We start from the raw sequence: 23,495 nt of genomic DNA, 5'->3' as shown, positions 1-23,495 counted from the left end.
TTGGTCCCTATAATAGGGTTGCCATATTCTAAAAGGCAAAAAGAGAGGACACATTTGCCACCTTCTAGGTCAGTATTGTCTACACTGACTGGCTGCAGCTGTCCAGGGTTTCAGACAGGAGCCCTTTTCCCACCCCACCTGGAGATGGGGGCCTGCATTCAGAGCAGATACTCTGCCACTATGGCCCTAAAACAGAAGATGGGATGAGCAGGGAGAGTTTTAAAGAGATTGACAGACCCTGGGTGAGGCTTTCACAGCAAGTCATTAGGCAGAGGCTGGGCAGTGTAGGGTAGGGGGTGGAACACTGTATTTGGAGGGAGGGGGGGAAAGGGACGCAGCCGGTGATGGAGGGGGATGGGGGAAGACTTCGGTGGGAGGAGGGAAAGCAGAGAAAAGGAAGAGAATAGAAGAGGGACCCCTCCAGGAGGAGAGAGGGAAGAGAAGGAAGAGGAGAGAGGAGTGCTGGGAGGGGGGGGGGTCCAGACAGGAGGCAGAAGGCAAAGGACTGAAAAAGCTACGCAATGGCGAGAGGCAGAGAAAAGGAGAGGGGGGGAAGCGAAAAGAAATCGCCAGGGGAAAAAACGTCAGGAAGCGCAGCAGAGATGTGGGTAAATCAATAACTCCCAGTTAGAGGAAAGGAGGGTCTCCCTGAGACAAAGACAGCCTTATTTTATGATGGGCGCCCCCAAAAGGGGAGAGAAGAGTGGTTGTGCGGGATGGGGAGGGATCGTTGGCTGGAAAAAGAAAGCGTGAGAGGAGGGATGCTGAGGCGCGCTGGGGAAAGGAGCAGGGGGAGAGAGAGAGAGGCTGCTATTGATTTTGTCCTGGGGGGCTTCGATCGGGTGCCGAGAGGTCCCCCTCCCTCCTGATCTTTGCCTCCTTTCCCACACGAGGATTCACAATCTTCCCAGCACTCGCGCGCGCGCACCCCAACGGGTTTTGCAAATAACCACACGCTGCTGCAGCTGTCTTCTCCCCTCCATGCTGGAGCGTCTGCTCTCCGAGACTCCCTACTTACCTGGCCACACAGTGCCTTCCCCCTTTTGCCAGCAGCCCCCTTACTCCCACCCCATCCCCACCCGACCAGACCAGACCAGACCAGACCTAACGACAGCGCCTCTCTAACCTCCATGGCAACCACCACCAGCCCCGTCGTGCGGGCTGTCACTCAAATCCATGGCGGAGCAAAGCTGGGAGGGAGCGAACTACCGGCTGCAGCACCTCCAAACCCGGTCCGCATCTTCACGCTCTCCCGCCCAAGCGCTTGAAACTGGCGCGAGAAAAGAGACCCAAGTGCTCCCCACAGTCGAGCAGCCAATCAGAAGTCGCGGTGACGATATTCGCCCTCCTTATTCCGCTTTCAGGGTCGAAGGAAAGAGCAATGAGCAGCACAGAGACTGCGGCGCCTTGCCGCTGGTTCTAGCGCCCCGCCGCCGCCTACAAGGCTTGACCCAGCAAAAAACCTGGACATTTTGGGAAATTATAAAAATCCGCCCCCCCCCCCGAAAAAAATGTGGAACAATTTGCGGGTTGTGTCCGGGGAAAAACCGGACATAGGGCAAGCCTACAAGTAGCGGTGGGAAGCAGACACTCTAGTACATAGCTGTCAAGTGTCCCTTATTTGAAGGGACAGTCCCTTATTCCAGCACCATGTCCTGCTGCTGTCCCTTATTGATGGATGTCCCTTAAATGTCCCTTAAATGATGTCCCTTTAAATTTCGAAGGAAGCAGCTCCTCTCCCTCCCTCCCTGCCGGCCAGGGAGGAGGGAGGCTCCAACTGTGTTGCTTGGCTGTGTTGCTCACCCAATAAGAAGTCCAAGAACGACTGGGGGGTGGAGCTTGCATGCCTTGTGTGTGGCTAGTTAATCCCAACAAATGCAAGCTGAAGAGGTTTTTGAATGCTGGACACCATTTTGTTGCACGTGCTGCTGCAAACTTTGCAGTGCAAAGCCAGGCTGGGGAGCCATCTTAAGTTGAGGCTGCATAGGCCTTGTGGTGCATGTGATTCAGATTCTATTCAGTTGAACCTCTGGTTACAAAGTTGGTTGGACAGTGTTCTCGAAGCTACCAGCATGTTTGACTAGACTGCAGGAGGACAGGAAGACTGGAGTGCCTGGAACAGGTGAGGCTGCAGGACCCTTATTTTGAAGGCTCCTGGTCCCTTATTTTCAAATCTGTAAGTTGACAGCTATGCTCTAGTATCTTTCCATGGATCGATGCTTACTGGATCTAAAGACAAAATAATAGTTTTCTTCACCGAAAGAGAAGAATGGTGCAGCCCACAGTCTCCGAAATCAGTGCCCTTTAGTGGTAAAGCATCTCTGTATCTTCCATAGCGACATAGTGATTCACCGATTGGATCCCAATTTCCTTGCCAATGTGCTGTCAAAGTTCTATCTTCAACAAGAAGTAATCTTGTCCACCTTCTGCCCAAAGACATCACACAATGGTCGCTGGTCTCTGAAGCTTTTGAGTTTGGGGGGAACCCCCTAACCCTAGAAATTAGAAAATGGTGGGATTTTGATTATTTTGGATATGAATGAAATTACATGCCTGCAGAACAGGGTCAGACGAGGAATCCCTGGACTGGCTTATGCAAACCAGCCTGGCCAAGCAGAGGTGTTAACATGACAAAAGGTGTGGATGGAGCATCCAAGAGGAATCTTGGGCCTGAGTGAAGAGAGATTGCCAAGATGATGGTGTATGAGAGAGAGGTCACAGGAAAAGGATATCTTTAGTATGCTAGGAAGAGAAGGGGAGATCCATCCTTCAGCATTCTCGCTGGGAGAGATGCCTTTAGTGCTGCACTGCTGTGGGGTAATGCCCCTCTTGAAATTACTATGCGGTAAGATTTCAACTCCCTCCAGCAGACTGCAGGTGTAAATATGTGAATAAATCATATTTCTTAAAGCTATGACAGTCTGCACCACATCTTCAATCCTCCAAAGGAGAACAAACTCTGGTTGAGCACCTAGATTCCCCTGCAAACTTGCTACTGATTGGCAGAGTGTGGGGGTGGTGCCCAACTTTTGTAACAGTATATATTGCCTGTATAAAGGATGTACAACAAACTTCTCTTTGTCTCATTTTATCCCTCCTCCGTGAGGCAGAGGGTAACACCAACTACTCTTTCCAGAAGCTTAAGGGTGTGTCCTATGAGGCACAGAAACTGCCTCTTCCCAAACATCTGACTGCCCATTCCATGAGAGCAGCCACAACTTCAGCTGCTTTTTCTACAAATGCCTCCTTAGAAATATGCAGAGTAGTGACCGGGCCATCCCCCAGCACATTCAATAGGCACTATAAGATGAATCCCTTATAGAAAGCTTTCCGACAATAAAAACTTGCAGCTGGGACCCACACTAGTTGGGTAAACTTTTGTGCGTCCAAACCCAGTGATGCTACACTGCAGAAACACCAACTTGCACCAAGGATTGGGGGTGTGGGTGTGATGTCACGTGTGTGTTACAACGCGCAACGTGGCGTTGCGATATCAGGAAGAGCCAGGGGCAAAGCTGAATGCAGCGCCAGCGCAGCTTCAATGACCAACAGCTCCAACTCTCTGGCGCTCAGCCTCCTCTTGCAGCTGCTGCCATGGGGGGAGGCGTCCCCCCAAAGAAAATATTGGGGAGGACCAAATGAGTTTGGCCTCTAGCTAGCGGCACCCCTGCTGCACTGTCAAGCGAAGTTGTAGCATTGCACCTTCCTGAAGGTAGGTTTACTTGTCCAGTTTAGCATCACTGGTGCCACACCCTTAACAGGCTGTCCAACAGGTCGATCACGATCTACTGGTAGATCTCCGCGAGGTTTGGGTAGATCGCGGTTGATCTCTGGCTCCCTTTCCTTAGCGTTGATAAAACTGACTCCTGCCACGCCCCCTCACCCCGCCCTCCATTGTTGTATGAGCTCCGGGAGGGAAGACGGAGCTTTCTCTGTGCTGCTGTTTTGATCCATAGCGATCTTTTTGTGAGTGACTTTACCCCTTCGTCCCTTGCCTTTAACCCCCCCCCCACGGAACTTCTCCCCCCCAAAAAAGCATTTTTAACCCCTAAAAACGGGGCTTTTCTCCTCCCTAAAAAAAGCTCAAAAGCTTTGAGCTGAACCCCCCAAAAAGGGGGTAGATCACTGCCAGTTTTTAATTCTGAAAGTAGATTGCAGTTTCTTGAGAGTTGGCCACCCCACAACACCTCTTCCCACCTCTGTTTGCATGGTTGGCTTTGAGTTAAAGGATTGTTGTCGGAAATATGTTAATACTATTTTGAGTTTCAATTCTGGACTGTTTATGCTCAGTGAGTATGCAAAACTGTAGAAGGGCCAACCTATTCCTTGTAAAAACTACTCCTGCCTTCATTCACCAGAGGCGCAGGTAAGCCCAACCCAGTGATGCTACCCTTCAGTACAATGGTACTTTTTCTCTTTACCATGCATGCATAACTTCATCAATGTCTGTCTACTTCAAAGTGTTAAACCCAAAATTTGTCCAGGGCTAGGTAACCTCAAATGTTGCCTTTCTATAGCTTCGTTGCTCAGTGAGGGTTGGTATGATGTGTTGAAAGCTATTCCTGTAGCAAATGGGTGTATGCTTGGCTCCAGTGGAAAAAAAAATGTATTTCAACAAGCCTCAAACCAAATATAGCAGCAACAAACTAATGCAGCTGTGGTTCAGGAACACTTAATATATATACATGTATTTGAGCATGAAAACCAAGCTCAGTGCCCGTCCCGTTCCCTTGAAATACTGCACCTGAACAGACCCAAGAGAAGATGGTTCATCAATTGAACTGTGTTTTTTCCTTACCACTAGAGGGTGCAGAAAGACCTTTCTAAGGAATTATTTCATTTTAGTCCAGTGACATTGAAGTGTACATCAGGAACCTGTAATCTGTACCTTAGTATGATTGTGACAGATTTATAGAGATGCTGAACGCCATTTTGAAAATGGGAATAGGCCACAGTAAGAAGCTGAGAAAATCAAAGTAAGGTTAAACTTAAAAAACGACAACCCCTAATGTAGTTTGTTTCACTTTATAACTCAGTTATATGCCAGAGGGTAAAGGTAAAGGACCCCTGGACGGTTAAGTCCAGTCAAAGATGACTATGGGGTGCAGCGCTCATCTTGCTTTCAGGTCAAGGGAGCTGCCATTTTTCCACAGACAGATTTCAAGGTCATGTGGCCAGCATGACTAAATCGCTTATGGCACAACGGGACACCATAACGGAAACAAGAGAACATGGAAACACAGTTTACCTTCCCGCCACAACAGTACATATTTATCTACTTTCACTAGTATGCTTTCAAATTGCTAGGTTGACAGAAACTGGGACAGAGCAATGGGAGCTCACCCAGTGGCATGGATTCAAACTGCCAGCCTTCTCATCGGCAAACCCATGAGGCTCAGTTGGTTTAGACTCAGAATAGGCTTGCTGAGGTAAGGTTTTAGGAGGTACCTGGAACAGTAGTGCCTCCTAAATACAGTGATATTTATCTCTAAACATGACTATACATTTAACAGTACTGGAAGAGTGGCTTCTTAATTCTTTCCCTGTACAGTGGTACCTCGGATTAAGTACTTAATTCAGTCCGGAGGTCCGTTCTTAACCTGAAACTGTTCTTAACCTGAAGCACCACTTTAGCTAATGGGGCCTCCTGCTGCTGCTGCGCCGCCAGAGCACGATTTCTGTTCTCATCCTGAAGCAAAATTCTTAACCTGAGGTACTATTTCTGGGTTAGTGGAGTCTGTAACCTGAAGCGTATGTAACCCGAGGTACCACTGTAATTAGTTTCTCCTTCCAAAGCTGCTTTCCCACCCATGAACAATGAGTTGGGGTGAATTAGCACTTTGCACAGCCTTGCTCTTGGGTTAATTTTATCCCAGAAAAATATGCAGAGTTGAATCATACGTAAAAGCTGGTCCATGCCACATCTGACCCTTTCTGTGAAATAGCCCTTTAAAGCCTATCTCAAAATCAGTAGCTTACTATCTCTCCTTTTAGCCACAGCTACCCCCTGCAATAAAAGGGACACGGGAGGTGCTCTGGGTTAAACCACAGAGCCTAGGGCTTGCTGATCAGAAGATCGGCGGTTCAAATCCCCGCGATGGGGTGAGCTCCCGTTGCTTGGTCCCAGCTCCTGCCAACCAAGCAGTTCAAAAGCACAAAGTGCAAGTAGATAAATAGGTACCACTCTGGCAGGAAGGTAAATGGCATTTCTGTGCGCTGCTCTGCCAGAAGCAGCTTAATCATGCTGGCCACATGACCCGGAAGCTGTTCACTGGCTCCCTCGGCCAATAAAGCGAGATGAGCGCCTCAACCCCAGAGTTGTCCGCGACTGGACCTAATGGTCAGGGGTCCCTTTACCCCCTGCAATGACTGGTGAACTGAGCTTTATCACCTTTTAAGCCATTTCCTGTTCTTTAGCAGACACACATCAACTCTAGGCACCATTTTTATGTGCTAAGCAGTTTTGAAAGAAATGTGATTACTCTCATAACACTGTTCTCATAACATAATAAAGAGCCTTTAAACTGGTTGCTAAAATGGGAGAGGTACTAACTGAGTTTTCTGAGGCAAGGATGTGTTCAGATTCAGGTCCAGCTCTGTCAGCATCTGAGGTGTTTAGTTTATAAATGACCCAGAATTTTGGTGTGCCTATTTTAGGTTAGGACAACTTGATTAACAGCTAATTTATTGAGATGGCAATTTTGAAGAAGGGATGATTTGGTGGTAGGCCCAGCTTCTTCCATCCTTCCTACCCAGGGGATTGCTTGAACCTCATTCCAGACTTCTAAGTACTCTTGCCAGTGGGTTATTAGTTCTGGGGTCCAACTACAACTTGGTCAAATTTGTGTCTTACAGTTGCTGATGCCTAATGTAGAACTAATGTTTGACCCTCCCATGTTAAAAAAACATTTATTTATTTTTGCAAACCGATACCTGGGCTGGACCCATTATATGTCAATCTCCTGTGTTCTGGAGGTTTATTGCAAGACTATAAATCAGGTGGTCTTCTTATCTCCCTTCCCCTTTGGCCAGACTTGCCCTGCAGGGGTGTCCAAACTTTTTTCAAAGAGGGCCAGATTTTAAGGATTGAAGTTGTTGAGCTTTTTTGAGGATTGAAGTTGCTGAACTTTGGGGGGGATTTTACCCCAGGACATATACTGCCCCGGGAGCCAGATAAAATCAACTGGCGGGCTGGATTAGGCTGCCAAAATGGACTTTGGACATTCCTGCCTTAAGGCAAAGGTGGGGAATCTAAAGTCCTTCAGATGATGTTGACCATTTGGCTGTGCTGGCTGGGACTGATAGGACTTGAAGTCCAACAACATCTGGAGAACCACAGGTTCCCTATCCCTGCTGCTTGATAAAGCTAGCAACAACACAATCAGTTGACCTGTCAGTCTTTTTATTATAAATTGGGAGGTTTTTGAAGTTTTCTTTAAGTTTTGGCCCCCCTTGTTTCTGACGTGACCCTGCCCCCCTGCTTCTGAATTGAAGTGGGCCCTGACCATGAAGCTTCAGGCGGCTGTTTTACAAATGGATTACCATTAATTGATGCAGTTTCTGACTTTCTCATGCTTTCAAACTCTTCTCTGAAGAACCTGGAGTTCCCCAAGGCCAATAATAGCAGCCAAAGTTCTTTGAAAGATCTCTTGCTCAGTGCTACTGATCTTCCCCTCCAAGACAACAGGACTATTGGATGTTTTCTTGGACACTCTCTCCATTCCTGTGGGGCAACTGTGAAGCCTAAGAGGCCTTGCTAGTGAAGTGTGCACCCTAGAATATGCCCCAGGATCCACAGTAATTTGCAGGGTTTCTGTCGTAGACAAATTAATGTGGAAAGCATTCTCTGAAGGTAATAGATTTGTTTAAAACATTGTTCTGACATGGAGACAGAAAACAGAAGAATATAGTTGCTGTTGATTGGTGGTTGATTCCCAGTGTCCTTGGTATAGGCTTTCAGAAAGTGAAAGAGTGTGCTGTAACAAGGTGGAAGCCTCTGGATGCAACACAACAGCTTTCAAAGACAAAACAACCAATTATTTAACCAGAAATTAATAGCATGATGGTGAGTATGATCCCATGACAAGCTGAAGAATGCTATCAATGCTCAGGTACATGGTAAAGCCCCAGGAAAGAAAGGAATCCCAACAGAAGTTCTGAAAGCCAGCTTCAGTTCTTCCCACATGACACACCTCTACTGTGTCCTCTTGCAGTGTTGAGAACAAGGATCCATGCCACAAGACATGTGTGACTCCAAAATCATGAGCCTTTAAAAGAACAAAGGTGACCACCAAGACTGAAACAACTACTGTGAGATCTCCTCGCTGAGTACTGTGGGGAAAGCTTTCACTCTTGATGTTCTCAATAGATTACAGGCACTTGCTGACAAGGTCTACCTCAAGTCACAATGCTGCTTTAGAGCTCAGAGGTCAACAGTAGACATGATTTTCTCACTGCGCAAGCTGCAGGACAAAGGCCAAGAGCAGAGATGCCTCTTGTACATTGCCTTCATAGACCTGACGAAGGCCTTTGACCTCGTCAGCCAAAAAGGACTATACACTGAACAAGACAGAGTGCTAGGATCCTATCCAAGATAGGATGCCACAGGATGATTGTGTCCTTCCATGACAACATGTGTGGCACTGTCCAATATGATGGTTCTCAGATGCCTTGCCTACAGATAGCAGTGTGAAACAGGACTGTATTCTCACCAACAGTCTTTGGCATATTCTTCTCTCTGTTGCTCTCACATGCCTTCAGCTCAACCGAAGGTGGTGTGCACAGCCGTACAAGGAACGACAAGTGTCTGTCTTTGCACCAAGACAAAAGTGTGGTGAATCCTTATCCAAGAGATGTTGTTAGCCTTGATAGCACAATTTAAGGAACCTCTACAGAGACTCATCAGCTGTTTTGCCCAAGCCTGCAGGGAGTTCAGCCTTACCATCAGCCTAACAAAGATCAACATATTGGATCAGGATGTCACCAGCACTCCATGCATCAGCATTAGTGACCACATGCTCAAAGTGGTAGACAATTTTGTCTACCTGGAGTCCACCATAACCAGCGATCTCTCAATTGATGCTAAGCTGGACAAGTGTATTGGCAGGGCAGCTACGGCAATGACTCGTTTCTCCAAAATGGTATGGGAGAATGGAATGCTAACAACCAATACCATCATCATTATAAACTTTATTGCACAAGCCAAAGGCCATGGCATCATTCACAAAGGGAACAAAAAGAAAAGCAGCAATAACCATAAAAACATCAGGCACTACAAATACAATAAACCACGGTCACGTCTCCTAGAAATTATTTGTTGCATACAATAGAATAGCAGGGGGTTCTCAGGTAGAATGTGCCAGCTTAAATGTCTGAATCACCTTTGCAATTAACCACTATTTTATCTAGTTCTTTTCTCCTGATCTTCTTAGCTGCCAACGCATATAGTGCTACTTTATAAGTTACGAAATCATCAGCATCACTCAGCAGCCATTTCACCCTTTGCACCCTGTTCGAGTGTGTTCCATTCGTAAGCAGGGGTTTTTATAAATCAGTCTCTTGGTTCTATATATAGTGGACATTGCAATAAATAGTGGTATAGGTCCTCCTTGCAAGGTTGCCCACACAGACAAAGCCTCTCCTTGTACTGTTCTTTGCCATACCGACCATCCACCACCGCCAAGGGCATCAATTGGAATCGTAATTCTGTAAAGGCAATTCTTAGTACGGCAAGTGGGAGCTTTGTCAGATAACTAGCTCGGATATGCTCCGTTTTGATAAGTCGGAACCATGGTGAGCTTTTGGTAGAGGCAATCATGGTTAAATCCCTTTCTGCATTGGACCTGAAGAGACAATCTCTTAAGTGCCTCTTATCCATCCATCCTTCCAACATTTGGTCTGTTCCCGTTCTGTGTGGGACATAGCGGGGAATCTCTCCTCCAAAGAGAGATTGGAGTCTTTTCACATAGTTTAGACACAGATAGTCAGTTCTAGCCTGTATTGTTGTCACATCCGCTTCCACGCGGAGAAGAGCAGCTGGGGTCCCACTGGGGAGCAAGAGCACTTTCCTGAGGAATTTGTTCTGCACTATTTCATATATATATATATAAATATATATAATAAAATGTACCACAAAGCTTATCACTTCTACGATTTTTAGATTTCCATCAGCACCTCTGATGAGCCACCGTTTTAACCACTTCTTATGCATTTCTTAACTTTATATTGCCTTTACATCTCTTAACAAATCATCCTTCCCTTTCTCCATTTTTGCAATACTTCCAATAATACTCGTCACAAAACTTCTTGCAAACCTACAAACGTCATCTGATCTTCACAAATACATTTCAAGTAGTCCGTAAATTTACTCCAGTCTTCCGTGAATTTATGGTCCCGCCGGTTTCGAATCCTTCCTGTTAGTTTATCTAGTTCTGTATAGTCCATTAACTTGTTCTGCACTATTTCTAAGGCTTTGTTAGCATTTGGATCCATGCCCCATATCGCTACTCCGTGGAGCATCTGGGTAATACCAAGATGAAGGTCTACCAGACTTGTGTGGTGAGCACACTGCTTTATGGAAGCGAATTGTGGGCAACTTACAACCGCCAGAAGCTATGCCTCAATGCCTTCCACAGGCGCTACGTCAGGAGGATTTGGGGTATCACATGGCAGGACAGAATTCCAGACAAAGATGTGCTCTCTCAAGCTCGCATTCCAAGATTGTTTGCACTCCTGTCTCAGTGACATCTACACTAGCTTGGTCACGTCCACAGAATGGAAGATGGCAAGATTCCCATGGAATATCTAGAGGAAGCTGGCTTCTGGTACCAGGCCAATTGGCAGACCAATTCTGCATTACAAAGATATCTGCAAATGTGTCCTGAAGGCTGGCAACATCAGCCTTGCCATGTGGGAATCTCTTACAGACAACTGCAATGTCTGGAGACAGGCAGTCAAGTCATGTATCCCTAGCAGTGACCAGAAGAAAAATAACTGCTGGGAGGAGTGCAGAGAAAAGAAATGACATTGCGCATCTGTTATTTTATCCTGATTAAATATTTGGGCAATTTGATGATATTGTAACCATGTGGTGTAGTATTGGGTCGCCTCCTCATACGATCTTAATTTTAATTGACCCTGTTCCTCTTTTAGAAGTTGCTGGTATGTGGCAAGTCTACCTGCCGTGTTTACTTCTAATGGTGATACCCACTATGGGGTTTTCGGTTCTAACAGCCTATGATGTTTCACCCAGACCTTGTACAGAGATTTCCTATTTATATGTCTTAGAAATTCTTTATGTGCCGCCACTTTATTGTAAATTAGATAAGCACACCAGCCATATCTATTATTCCAGCCCTCTAAGTCTAGAATGTTCTTAATCCAGCTAAAGAATGCGGCATCATAATATATTCTCAGGTCTGGAAGCCCAACCCCCCTCCCCCCGCTCCTTCTTGTCTGTTAGTAATTTGTATTTAATCCGCAGCTTTTTACCTTGCCAGATAAATTTTGTCAAATCCGATTTCCATTTTTAATAAGCATATTGCCTCTTTGAAACATATGTTCCTGCAGCGCTCTATACAATAGGTTTTGAGAGAAAGTGCTGGACTATATAAATATTATTACAGTGGTACCTCTGGTTACAAACACTTCAGGTTACATACGCTTCAGGTTACAGACTCCGCTAACCCAGAAATAGTACCTCAGGTTAAGAACTTTGCTTCAGGATGAGAACAGAAATCGTGCTCTGGCAGTGCGACAGCAGCAGGAGGCCCCATTAGCTAAAGTGGTACCTCAGGTTAAAAACAGTTTCAGGTTAAGAATGGACCTCCAGAACAAATTAAGTTCTTAACCCGAGGTACCACTGTATTTGGAAAAACTTAAAATTTTCAGAGGAAAACATGCTTTTGAACCATATACCTATTGTTTGGAAGCGGACAATGAAAATAGATTCTATGTGCCCTAACTGTGGCTAAGAGACTGGCATTGATGAACTGGAAGAATATATAAAGGTAAAGGGACCCCTGACCAGTCGTGACCGATTCTGGGGTTGTGGCGTTCATCTTGCTTTATTGGCCGAGGGTCATGTGGCCAGCATGACTAAGCCGCTTCTGGCGAACCAGAGCAGTGCACGGAAATGCTGCTGACCTTCCCGCCGGAGCGGTACCTATTTATCTACTTGCACTTTGACATGTTTTCGAACTGCTAGGTTGGCAGGAGCAGGGACCGAGCAACGGGAGCTCACCCAGTCATGGGGATTCAAACCGCCAACTTTCTGATCAGCAAGTTCTAGGCTCTGTGGTTTAACCCACAGGAATATATATCATCTCCTTTAATCAGTGTACAGTGGTACCTCAGGTTAAGAACTTAATCTGTTCTTAACCTGAAACTGTTCTTAACCTGAAGCACCACTTTAGCTAATGGGGCCTCCCGCTGCCGCCGCGCCGCCACTGCACAATTTCTGTTCTCATCGTGAAGCAAAGTTATTAACCCAAGGTAATATTTCTGGGTTAGCGAAGTCTGTAACCTGAAGCGTATGTAACCTGAAGCGTATGTAACCTGAGGTACCACTGTATTGATGATATGACAACACTTGCAACATATGGATTGCTTATAGATGTAGACTTTGTTTGGATAAATATACTGACATTTGGAATGAGTTTATACAAAATATAGTAGGTTATATGTATTTTGACAATACAGTTGTACCGTGGATCTCAAACGCCTTGGCTCCCAAACCATTGAAACCCGGAAGTGAGTGTTCTGGTTTTGAACGATTTTCAGAAGCCGAACATCAAGCACAGTTCCAATGGGTGGCAGGAGCTTCCTGCAGCCAATCAGAAGGCACACTTTGGTTTCCAAACATTTTGGAAGTCGAATGGACTTCTGAAACTGTAATTTATATCTATCTAATAATGTATGGAAATGTAACTAATTATGTTTACCATATTACACAATATCTTTTTTTCTTATTGTATTTTTTGCACTTTTTCTTTCTCCCTCTTTTTTCTTTCATCACTTACTTTATCTTTTGTAACTAAAATTATTTCAATAAAATATTAATAAAAAGTTCAGGCTGCATTATTAAAGTTCATTGGGCAAGAAACCTGCTTTCCGCATAAATTAGACTTTTCCCGTAAGTGATGTGTATAGGCATTATAAAATATGGGATAACAGTTGTTTGACACAATGTAGTATATAACCTGTATAACATCAGATTGTTCAGTAAGTAGTTGATGTTGTCTAATCTCCCCACACACAATTCAGGGTGAATCTCCATAAACAGGTTACCTGGAAGCAATATTCGACAGAAATCCTAAAGAACATTTTCTCTGAAAGAAACCTAGGGACTGTACCCTTTACAGAGCTACAACTACCAGCAGCCTCAACACACTACAGTTTCCATCATTTTTCTTTGGGGGAGGGCACAGGGAGGATATGTTTTAAATGCATGGTATGTACACAGCCCAAGACTGAAAGTGGAGCCCTGATGTGGAAAGGTGTGTTGGCTGGGACAACTTGAGTGACTACATACAGCAGTATGGATCACAAGTGTTTAAAAGGAACTGGGGCGCAATCTGGAATAATTGCAACTGTAGATCTTCTACTTCAAAGTAAAAGACTCTGGTCTGTGGGCTAATCCTTGGTTCCCATCAAGCCCATGTACTGGACTGTATAGCCTAACACAGTGGTGGCGAACCTATGGCACGTGTGCCAGAGGGGGGCACTCAGAGCCCTCTCTGTGGGCCCGTGTGCCATCGCCCCAGCACAGAGCCGGCAGAAGGCGAGGACAGCAGATCAGCTCAAATTGGGCAGCTGAGTAGCCTTCCTCCTCCTCCAATGGCACCAATGGAGACGCCAGGCAGGACATGCGTCATGCGGGAGCCAGCAGGGGAATATGGCATCGCTGGCATGCCTCAAGAAACCACTTTGTTCCAGTGCTGGGTAGCCAGGCAGGGCCACCTCCGCCTCTACCCCATCCTCGTCACCCCTTACCTGGCACCGAGGCTCCGGGCCCCACCAGCCTTGCTGCACCATGATCACCTCCCACTTGCTGGCGTACTTCTTCACTGAGCTCAACCACAGCCAAGGGCAGCGGGTGAAGGTGTGCCTGGGGCGTAGGAGCAGGTTGGGGTTGGGCAAAAGAGCAGGGTTAGCACATGGGGCAGCCCCCGAGGCCTTTTCAGGAAATGGCAGCGCGATGGGGGGGGCACCGCTCTGCACATGCTCAGAAGGCCACACCGAGAACGCTTGCTTGCCACACCGAGAACCTGCTTGCTTGCTCGGGCTGGAGCTTAAAGGCAGGGAATTCCCGTTTGCACGGTGGACACAGAGCTCTTGTGAAAATGAAATCCTTAAAGTGTGGAATTCTCTGCCAAATAATTTTAAGTCAATTTTAAGCTTTCCTCACTTTGTTTGGATCATATGCTTGTGAGCAGTTGAAAGCTCTGTTATTGTGTTTTTCTTTTAAGACTAAAGAAGTTAATGTATGAGATGTTTTTTCTAAACTAAAACCTCAGTATTCAGGTTAAATTGCCGGGTTGGCACTTTGCAATAAATAAGTGGGTTTTGGGTTGCAGTTTGGGTACTTGGTCTCTAAAAGGTTCACCATCACTGGCCTAACACAAGAAGTTGTGTTATTGGGAAGGGCTGTGGCTCAGTGACGGAGGACATGCTTTGCATGCAAAAGGTCCCAGCCTCAATCCCTGGGGAACCATTGCCAGACAGTGTTGACAATACAGTACTGAGCTTATATGGAGCAGGTTCCTAACTCAGGATCCCGGTCATTATATTGGGGGAAGATCCATATCTCAGTGGTAAAGCACCTGCTTTGCACAGAGAAGTTCCTAGGTTCAGATTCTTGGCATCTCCAGGTATGGCTAGTAAAAGACTCTTGGTTATTGGTTTATGTTTTGTTATGTATTTTGTCTTATTTAGTATTCTTTTTTATGGGAACCACCTTGTGATCTTCGGACGAACAGCGGTATACAAATTCAACAGCAACAAACTGGAGAGCAGCTGACAGTGAAAACAAACACTGCTAGATGGACCTAATGGTCCATTTGTGATCTACATCAGGACCTGCTGCCCCTGTGGATCCAGTTGCCTCACCTTTCTTCGTGGGGGGGAGGCCTGCCTGTTCATCAGGGCACCCGCCAAGCTTCCTCCCTGCTCCCCTTTCGCACTCAGTTTCCTGGCTTTTCGACTCCTCTCAGCAGGGCCAACTGCCACCTGTCAACGGACACACCGACCTCGCGCGCTCGCCCCGCCCCTAAAAAAATACAAAAAAAACCTCTCAAGGAGGCTGCGGCTCCTACGCATTCGGTTCTCATTTGCATTTCCCCACCCGCCGCGAATGCGACTGGCGGCGGCGCGGCAGCGGCCCGAGCTAGGATTGGCGGTTAGGCTTGCCAATCCTCCCGGAGTAAACACCGCCCTCCCGAGTTGGCATCCCTCTGAGCGCCCTCCGGCTTTCTTGTCTCCCTCGCAGCAGCCTCCCCCCCCGCCCCCATTCCCTTCTCCGGCTCTCGTCACCCCGCCTTCCCTCCCTCCCTCCCTCCCTCGCCCGGCCGCGTTTGGCCTTGTCGGCGTCAGCGGCAGCTGTCGCTGCGGCGTAGGAAGCGAAGCGGTCTGGCGGCGGCTGTGGTGGGGACTCTCCAAAGCCAGTCGGCTCGGCCCGTTCGCTCTTCCTCCCCGTCTTCGTCAAGGGGGCCCCTGGTGGCCTCGAGGAGAAACCACGGGCGTTCTGGGCCGGTGGGGGCGGCGGCAGGTGGGGGCCACTGCTGCTGCCGCCGCGAGCCCCGCCCCTCCAGCAGGTAAGGCGCGCAGACGAGCACCCCCGCTTCACCTCTTTGCCCACTAGACACGTCGCTGTTTCAGGACTGAAAGCGCCAAAACCCCCCTCCAAGATCTTATAAGCCGGCACGCCCCCTCCCACCGCATCTTGACAGGTGAGGATAATTTTACACGCACCCCCATTTCACTCCACCAAAGGTGTGGGGGCCTCTTTCTAGCTCCCTCTTTCTCCGCCGAAACCCCCCCCCCCCACAGCCGCCGCCGCCCCGCCTTCATTACAGCCAAGAGAAAGATTTAAAGCTCCTTTTTCTAGTCTAGTGGACACATTTACATTTCTCAAATGGCACCTACTTCCCGTTTAAGGTGGTGGTGGGGGGTGGCGGTGGCGGTGGCGGATGCAAATAGTTTATTGCTCATATAGGCCAAGTCCATACATGCAGAACAGGTGCATACGCTCAGCGCATTTCACGCTCTGTATGTTATAGGAATAAGCTTGTGCACCTGTTTGAAATTGGGTTTATATAGGCCAGGGTATACTTGCAGACAGATGTATACACTCATGCACATGTTTATGTTGTAGGGATAAGCTTTCGTATCAGTGCACAGTTATATCTATATTAAAAAATACTATGCATTTATAGTATTATATAAAATCTTGTAGTATTTTGCACATGCATCAAGGAAGCTAGCCATGTTACATATTTTTACGTCATAAAGCAATGTGTGTGTGGGGGGGGGTTGTTGGCTGTCTTGAGGGTTATGTGAAAGGCAAGTTAATATGATTTTTAAAATTTATATACATGTTCTTTTTGTATAGGAACGTTATTAGTTCTGAGGGTGAGATTATATACAATCTTGCGCCTTTTGTATAAATGGCACACAATAGCAAAAATTGCATGCATAGAAAATTCTTTATTTTATATCCTTGTAAAAATGTATTAAAATTAATAGTATCTGCATGTGTGTGGTATGTACACACACACACACACACACACACTATTACAGTTGTATGTGTTTACATGTGTGGAATTGCTGTACAGGAGTTGTTTGGAAAGGAAAGGGAAATTATAACAGTGACTCTTCCATTGACCTATATTCCCTCTCATGAGAATTATAAGTGCAGCATCAGAGTGCAGCATCCTACCTCATGTAGTACCTGTTGGTTGCCTCCAGAAGGCCAGCAAGTTGGATTTCAAGGCAGCAGCCCTTGCCCTTTGACTTTCCCTACTAGTGCCCCCTTGCAGCATCTTTATCTCATGGAATACTGCCCCTGACCATGGAGGTTCCATCAAGCCCTACATGTGGTGATTGGCTTTGACTTCTGCCTTCCTCCATCAATCTGTATAATTTCCCTTTTAATACCATGTTGATAATGATAATATAAACCTTTAGTGTGTTCAGGTTCATCAGATGTTTTCTCAAAGTGCATGGTAGGGTGAGGCAGTACACATACAGGCATCCCCCCACTTGCACATGATCGACTTGCACGTGACCATATATACGTGCAGCGCCAAGAAAAGTTTTAATAGTTTAATTCATACTGAAAATGGAGAGCGCGAGCTGGAGAGTCCTTGTGGCTCATGAGGAGACCCTCCCTGGAGCCCAAGGAGGATGTCTAGAGAGGGCAGAAAAGAGACTGGAGGTGCAACAGTGCTTTCTTTAGGCTGCTTAGCCTCCCCCCTAACAGCTGATGCATGTGGTAGTGCAGCAGCAGATGCTTTTCCGCATGTCCTCAAGTCTCCTGCTGACCCCAGAGCTTCAATTCCAGTTGTGGATATTTTTGGTACAGGGTTGTTAGGTTGTTTTTTTGTGTGTTTTTTTGGAGTGTAGTATTTTGGAGAGAGAGTGGCTTCATAGTACTGCCTTCTGCTTCTGTTTGTAAATCCACTGTTTGCTTCCATTTGTCAACTCTTTAAAGATTGTCTAAGGCAAAAAAAAAACCCACTCTGTTTCCTATTTAGTAATAAATAACTGACACTTAGCCAGTGCCTTGACATTTGTCATGGTTCTCCATGTGCCACATGACCCAGAAAGCTGTCTGAGGACAAACACCGGCTCTCTCGGCCTGAAAGGCAAGACAAGCGCTGCACCCCATAGTCATCTTTGACTGGACTTAACTGTCCAGGAGTCCTTTACCATACCTTACCTAATAGCACCTGAGATGATTAGCTCAAAGCAAGGCTAACCCTGAAATGCTTGTTAAGCTGTCATGGCAGTGCCCCCTACTACTTGTGCCATCCTTATATCTTATATGTCTTCCCAATGACAGGGGGAAACAGACTTTTATCTCACATATAGAGCCCATTACCATCCACCTAACAGAATCATATAAATTCTCCTTTTAGGCTGAGGATTCTCACTAGTTATTTTACTGGAGCCATGGTAATAAATTGTGTTTTATGTCAAGTGGGCATCCAGTATCTCTAGAATATATTATTTGAGGTTGTTGCAACCTCTGTCATATATAGCCTACTGTTCTGATACATCCCTTTCAGAGGTGCAGGGGCTCAGTTCTGCCTGCTAGCTGTGTGATTTGAATGTTTGTTCTCTGTAGCTACTCAGCATCATAAGGTAAAGGTAGAGGGGACCCCTGAGCATTAGGTCCAGTCGTGACCAACTCTGAGGTTGCGGCGCTCATCTCGCTTTACTGGCCAAGGGAGCCGGCATACAGCTTCCGGGTCATGTGGCCAGCATGACTAAGCCGCTTCTGGCGAACCAGAGCAGCGCACGGAAACACCGTTTATCTTCCCGCCGGAGCAGTACCTATTTATCTACTTGCACTTTGACGTGCTTTTGAACTGCTAGGTTGGCAGGAGCTGGGACCGAGAAATGGGAGCTCACCCCATCGTGGGGATTCGAACCGCCGACCTTCTGATCGGCAAGTCCTAGGCTCTGTGGTTTAACCCACAGCATCATAGAGAAAAGCAAATTGTCATATATTTAATGTAACCACAAACCAGTGTGTGCCTTATCCCATGTGCTGACATGTGAGGGCTTCTTGCTTGCCTTTGTCATTGCCATGTTTCTTTACCCAATACTGCCACCCACCCCACACCAGTACACCTGTCTCTAGCCCCCTCTGTTACATTTTCATTGGTCTATAGAACATGTATATAATTTTGCTGAAGGTAGACTGGCAGAGGAACAATGACTGTGTTTGCTATTGATAAATGTTAATGTGTAACTGGAGCAATTTCATTCTTGAAATAAGTACTTTGGGACAAACTGGAGTGACAGTGATGGCTATTTTGCAGCTTTTTGAGCACAAATGTGTTTGTGGAACATGTATGTAAATAAATTAACAGTGACCATTGTGGCTGCAAGCATAAACATAAACTTGTCAGGGCATTCTTCCATTCTTCTAAATGTTCATCTGACATATAAATTGGAAATATCTCCTATGAGGTTACTGAAATGGAAATCTTTAAGATTGTCAAAATGATAAATATTAGCTATAAATGTAACTTTGTTGTGTTATTGTTTCTTCTTGCAATAAGTATTACTTTCCATTGCTTCTGATGTGGTATGACATGGTATGTTCAAGAAAATTGAGAGCAGCAAGTTCAGAAAGCAGAGATGTACAGAGCCTGTGTACTAATTAGTAGTATCCACAGCCTTCCTTACTCTTAACTTCCTTACTCTTAACTTCCTTACTTTGTGGCAGTAACATTGTTGATCTTTAACCTTTGTTTGTTTTATTCCGATTCTCATTAGAATGACCAACAACATTTTGGGTTGTCTCAGACCAGATCCAGTCATTCTTGTAGGAATTTTATTTTCTAGATCCATTTCAATTGGGGTTATGCCCGGTTTTTGGCATGGAAACTGCTTTATTCACCCTGTATGATGAGCTCTGTTGGGAGAGAGTGGGGGGAGAATGTGTCCCTGTTAATTCTTCTCGACCTCTCAGCAGCTTTGGATACCATCAACCATGCTGTCCTTCTGGAGTGGCTCTCTGAGTTAGGGGTGGGTGGCACTGCCTTGCGGTTGTTTCAGTCCTACTTGGATGGTTGTTCCTAAAGGGTGTTGCTTGGTTTTTCAGTCCTGTGGAGCCTTCACTGTGGGTGCCACTCCTCATCTAGCCAGTCTCTGACAGTGGGGTTCCACAGGGCGCTTGATTCTATCCTCTGTGCTGTTCAATATCGGCATGATACCACTGAGTGGGGTTATCCCAAGTTATGGAGTACATTGTCAGCACAATGATAATGACAAACAGCTATATTTCTTTACATTTGCAGGTGGGGCAGCGGGTGTGCTGGACAATTTCCTTGCCTCAATAATGGATGAGATGAGAGCCAACAAACTGAAACTCAATTCAGATAAGAGTGAGGCACTGTTAGTGGGTGGTTGCCTAGACCCGAAGGGTGGGAGGTTGCCTGCTCTTGATGAGGTTTGTTGTTGTTTAGTCATTTAGTCGTGTCCGACTCTTCGTGACCCCATGGACCAGAGCACGCCAGGCACTTCTGCCTTCCACTGCCTCCTGCAGTTTAGTCAAACTCATGCTGGTAGCTTCGAGAACACTATCCAACCATCTCGTCCTCTGTCGTCCCCTTCTCCTTGTGCCCTCCATCTTTCCGAACATCAGGGTCTTTTCCAGGGAGTCTTCTCTTCTCATGAGGTGGCCAAAGTATTGGAGTCTCAGCTTCACGATCTGTCCTTCCAGTGAGCACTCAGGGCTGATTTCCTTAAGAATGGTTAGGTTTGATCTTCTTGCAGTCCACTTGATGAGGTTACTCCTTGTAAAGCAGTGGTGGCCAAACTTGGCCCTCCAGCTGTTTTGGGACTACAATTTCCATCATCCCTGGCCACTGGTCCTGTTAGCTAGGGATGATGGGAGTTGTAGTCCAAAAACAGCTGGAGGGCCAAGTTTGGCCACCACTGCTCTAAAGGAATGGGTATGCAACTTGGGGGTATTTTGGAAACTTTGCTGTCATTTGAGGCTCAGGAGTGGCTTCCATCAGCTTTGACTGGTAGCCCAGCTATGCCCCTATCTGGACAGAGACAGCCTAACTACTGTGGTCTATGCTCTGGTAACCTCTAGGTGAGATTAAAGGTTAAGGTAAAGGTACCTGTGACTGTTAGGTCCAGTTGCAGATGACTCTGGGATTGCATGCTCATCTCGCTCTGTAGGCCAAGGGAGCCGGTGTTTGTCCACAGACAGCTTCTGGTCCATGTGGCCAGCATGACTAAGCCGCTTCTGGCGAACCAGAGCAGCGCATGGAAATGCCGTTTACCTTACTGCCAGAGCAGTACCTATTTATCTACTTTCACTTTGACGTGCTTTCGAACTGCTAGGTGGGCAGGAGCTGGGACTGAACAACAGGAGCTCACCCCGTCGCGGGGATTCACACCGCCGACCTTCTGATCAGCAAGCCCTAGGCTCAGTGGTTTAGACCACAGCACCACCTGCGTCCCATCTAGGTTAGATTACTGCAGCACATTATATGTAGGACTGCCTCTGAAGACAGTTCTGAAACTTCAGCTAGTGCAGAATTCAGAAGCCAGGTTGCTCACCAGGGAAAGACGGTTTGAGCATATTACACTGATCCTCATCCGACTGCACTGGCTACCAGTTAGTTTCTGGTCCCAATTCAAAGTGCTGGTTTTGACCTATAAAGCCTTAAACTGGTCAGGACGACAATACCTCAAGGGCCACCTCTCTCAATATGAACCTATCCGGACCCTGAGATAATCTTCTGAGGCCCTTCTTTGTGTGCCTCGTCCTCCTTTGTGTGCCCGGAGGCTGGCAACATGAAAATGGGATTTTTTCTCTTTCTTTTGCAGTGGATCCCCATTTGTGGAACGCTCTCCCTAGGGAGGTTTGGCTGGTGCATTCCTTATACACCCTTTGGTGCCAGATGAAAACGTTCTTCTTTAACCAGGCTGATTGACATAAAATTATGAGGGTGGGGGAGGGTGGTGACATGCTGTGGGGATGCTTTTAACCAGCTGGATTGGATACTGAGATCTGGGGTACAGATTTATATCAGCAAACTAAGTGTAATGCTTGGTCTGTTTTGAGTGCATTTATAAGTGGACATAAAGGTGGCATCTAACTCTTCAGTGCTGTAAAGATCCAAGTTTTTTATTGGTGCTGATGTAATTAGCATTAAGTGTAAAAAGAAGCACAAAGCTTCAAGTAATATTTATCTCACATATTGAAATGCTTGTATGTGAAGATTAATACTCTAGATGCTATTGATTCATGATTAGCATATGTACTTTGTGCCAAACCTAAATCTCCATTGTTTGGTGTGAAAATAGTTCATTTATCTTTAATTTGTAAATAAAAAGAGTTATATTTTAAAATGTTAAAAGTGCCTCACATAAATTTGTAATAATCTTTACAACAACTGCAATAGATAGGTCAATAGGAAACTAATATATTTTCTGCAGTTGTAAACATCCAGTACAGTATGCCTTTTTCTAAGTAGCTTATATGTAGGTTTAATTAAGCAGGTTTCACTTTTCCTCTAGTTAATTTCACTTTCTGCTTCCTGGTTTAATAAATGTTGGAAATGTTAAAAAGTAACTTGCTAAGTTAAATGTGTTATGATTTTGATAAAGGAGCACTTTATACATTAGAAACTGTGAAATAAAATTACTAGAAATATCATAACTAGAGCTAGAAATACCATAACTAGACAGTGGAAGGACCTATCAGGAGTGAACATAGACCAAAACATAGGGGAAACTGCCCTACTAGAAAAGTTAACCAACAAATTCAACTAGCATGGGGACAATCTTTGGAGGATGCCTTCACCCCAGTGTGGTTCCCCTTTATTACAGTAACCTATCCCCTCCAACAGCATACAGTGGTACCTCTGGATGCGAACGGGATCCGTTCCGGAGCCCCATTCGCATCCTGAAGCAAACGTAAGACGCGACTGCATGTCTGCGCGGGTCACGTTTCGCTGCTTCCGCGCATGCGCGTGACATTATTTTGAGTGTCTGTGCATGCGTGAGTGGCGAAACCCGGAAGTAACGTGCTCTGTTACTTCCGTGGAGCGCAACCTGAAAATATTTAAGCTGAAGCGTATTCATCCGGAGTTATGACTGTACAGATCAATATGGGTAACTTGACCCAACAACCTAGCCTGCCTTCCTCACATAAAGAAGCCACACCACAATCAACTAAACACAACCAACCAAGCTCAGGAACCCGTAAACTTTCACAATATCAATAAAAATGAATAAATACACAACTAAAGGACCTACCCATGTGATGCTGACATAACCCCCCACACACACACACTAAGAATAGGCATTAGAACAAAAGAACAATATCCCCATCTCTCTCCCCCTCCCCTTCCCTGCAACTGTAAGATTATGACAAAAATGTATTTCACCAAATGTAAACGATCGGCTATGAATTGAAAGTGGAGACAACGGATACACAGTTCCCTCTTTATTTGTTTGCCTTGTAACACAAAAAACTAATAAAAACTAATTAAAAAACAACACTGGATTGTTGAAATATTTTAGGGCAATTAACTGGGAAATTCTTCAGTGCAAACTCCATTGTGAGTGGCATTGTATTCGTGAATCCCCTTGTGTGCTACCAGTGATTGTGCCATTGCCAGCTTTATATGCCACATTCATTCACACACTTCTGAAGAAGAAATTATAACCAGTGCTTATTTCTAGGGGGACATGGGTACACATACCCCTAAACATTTTCTGAATCTAAGTTTGGCCTCATT

General features: G+C 45.9%; 1 protein-coding gene and 1 long non-coding RNA gene across 10 annotated transcripts in view; one reads left to right on the top strand and one right to left on the bottom strand.

Moving 5' to 3' along the window:
- Positions 1-2,140: 2,140 nt before the first annotated feature.
- LOC307207948 lies at positions 2,141-15,256 on the bottom strand. Of its 2 annotated transcripts, none has more exons than XR_013834874.1 (4): positions 15,109-15,256; positions 13,200-13,287; positions 12,706-12,823; positions 2,141-2,495 (listed from the first exon to the last, which is right to left on the bottom strand). It is a non-coding gene; the product is annotated as an uncharacterized lncRNA (long non-coding RNA). The 2 variants fall into 2 exon arrangements; XR_013834875.1 differs by lacking the exon at positions 2,141-2,495 and adding an exon at positions 9,884-10,046.
- Positions 15,257-15,369: 113 nt separating this feature from the next.
- RALGPS1 (Ral GEF with PH domain and SH3 binding motif 1) overlaps positions 15,370-23,495 on the top strand; it is a 263,929-nt gene continuing 255,803 nt past the window's right edge. For 3 of the 8 annotated variants that reach the window (XM_079962103.1, XM_079962105.1, XM_079962100.1), the window contains exon 1: positions 15,372-15,812. The gene's annotated coding sequence lies outside the window, so the exon portion shown is untranslated. The other 5 variants (XM_079962107.1, XM_079962106.1, XM_079962104.1 and 2 more) reach the window with 3 other exon arrangements.

This window comes from Podarcis cretensis (genome assembly GCF_951804945.1).
Source record: "Podarcis cretensis genome assembly, chromosome: Z".
NCBI classification, from domain to species: Eukaryota; Metazoa; Chordata; class Lepidosauria; order Squamata; family Lacertidae; genus Podarcis; species Podarcis cretensis.
This window is presented reverse-complemented; position numbering and strand designations above follow the sequence as displayed.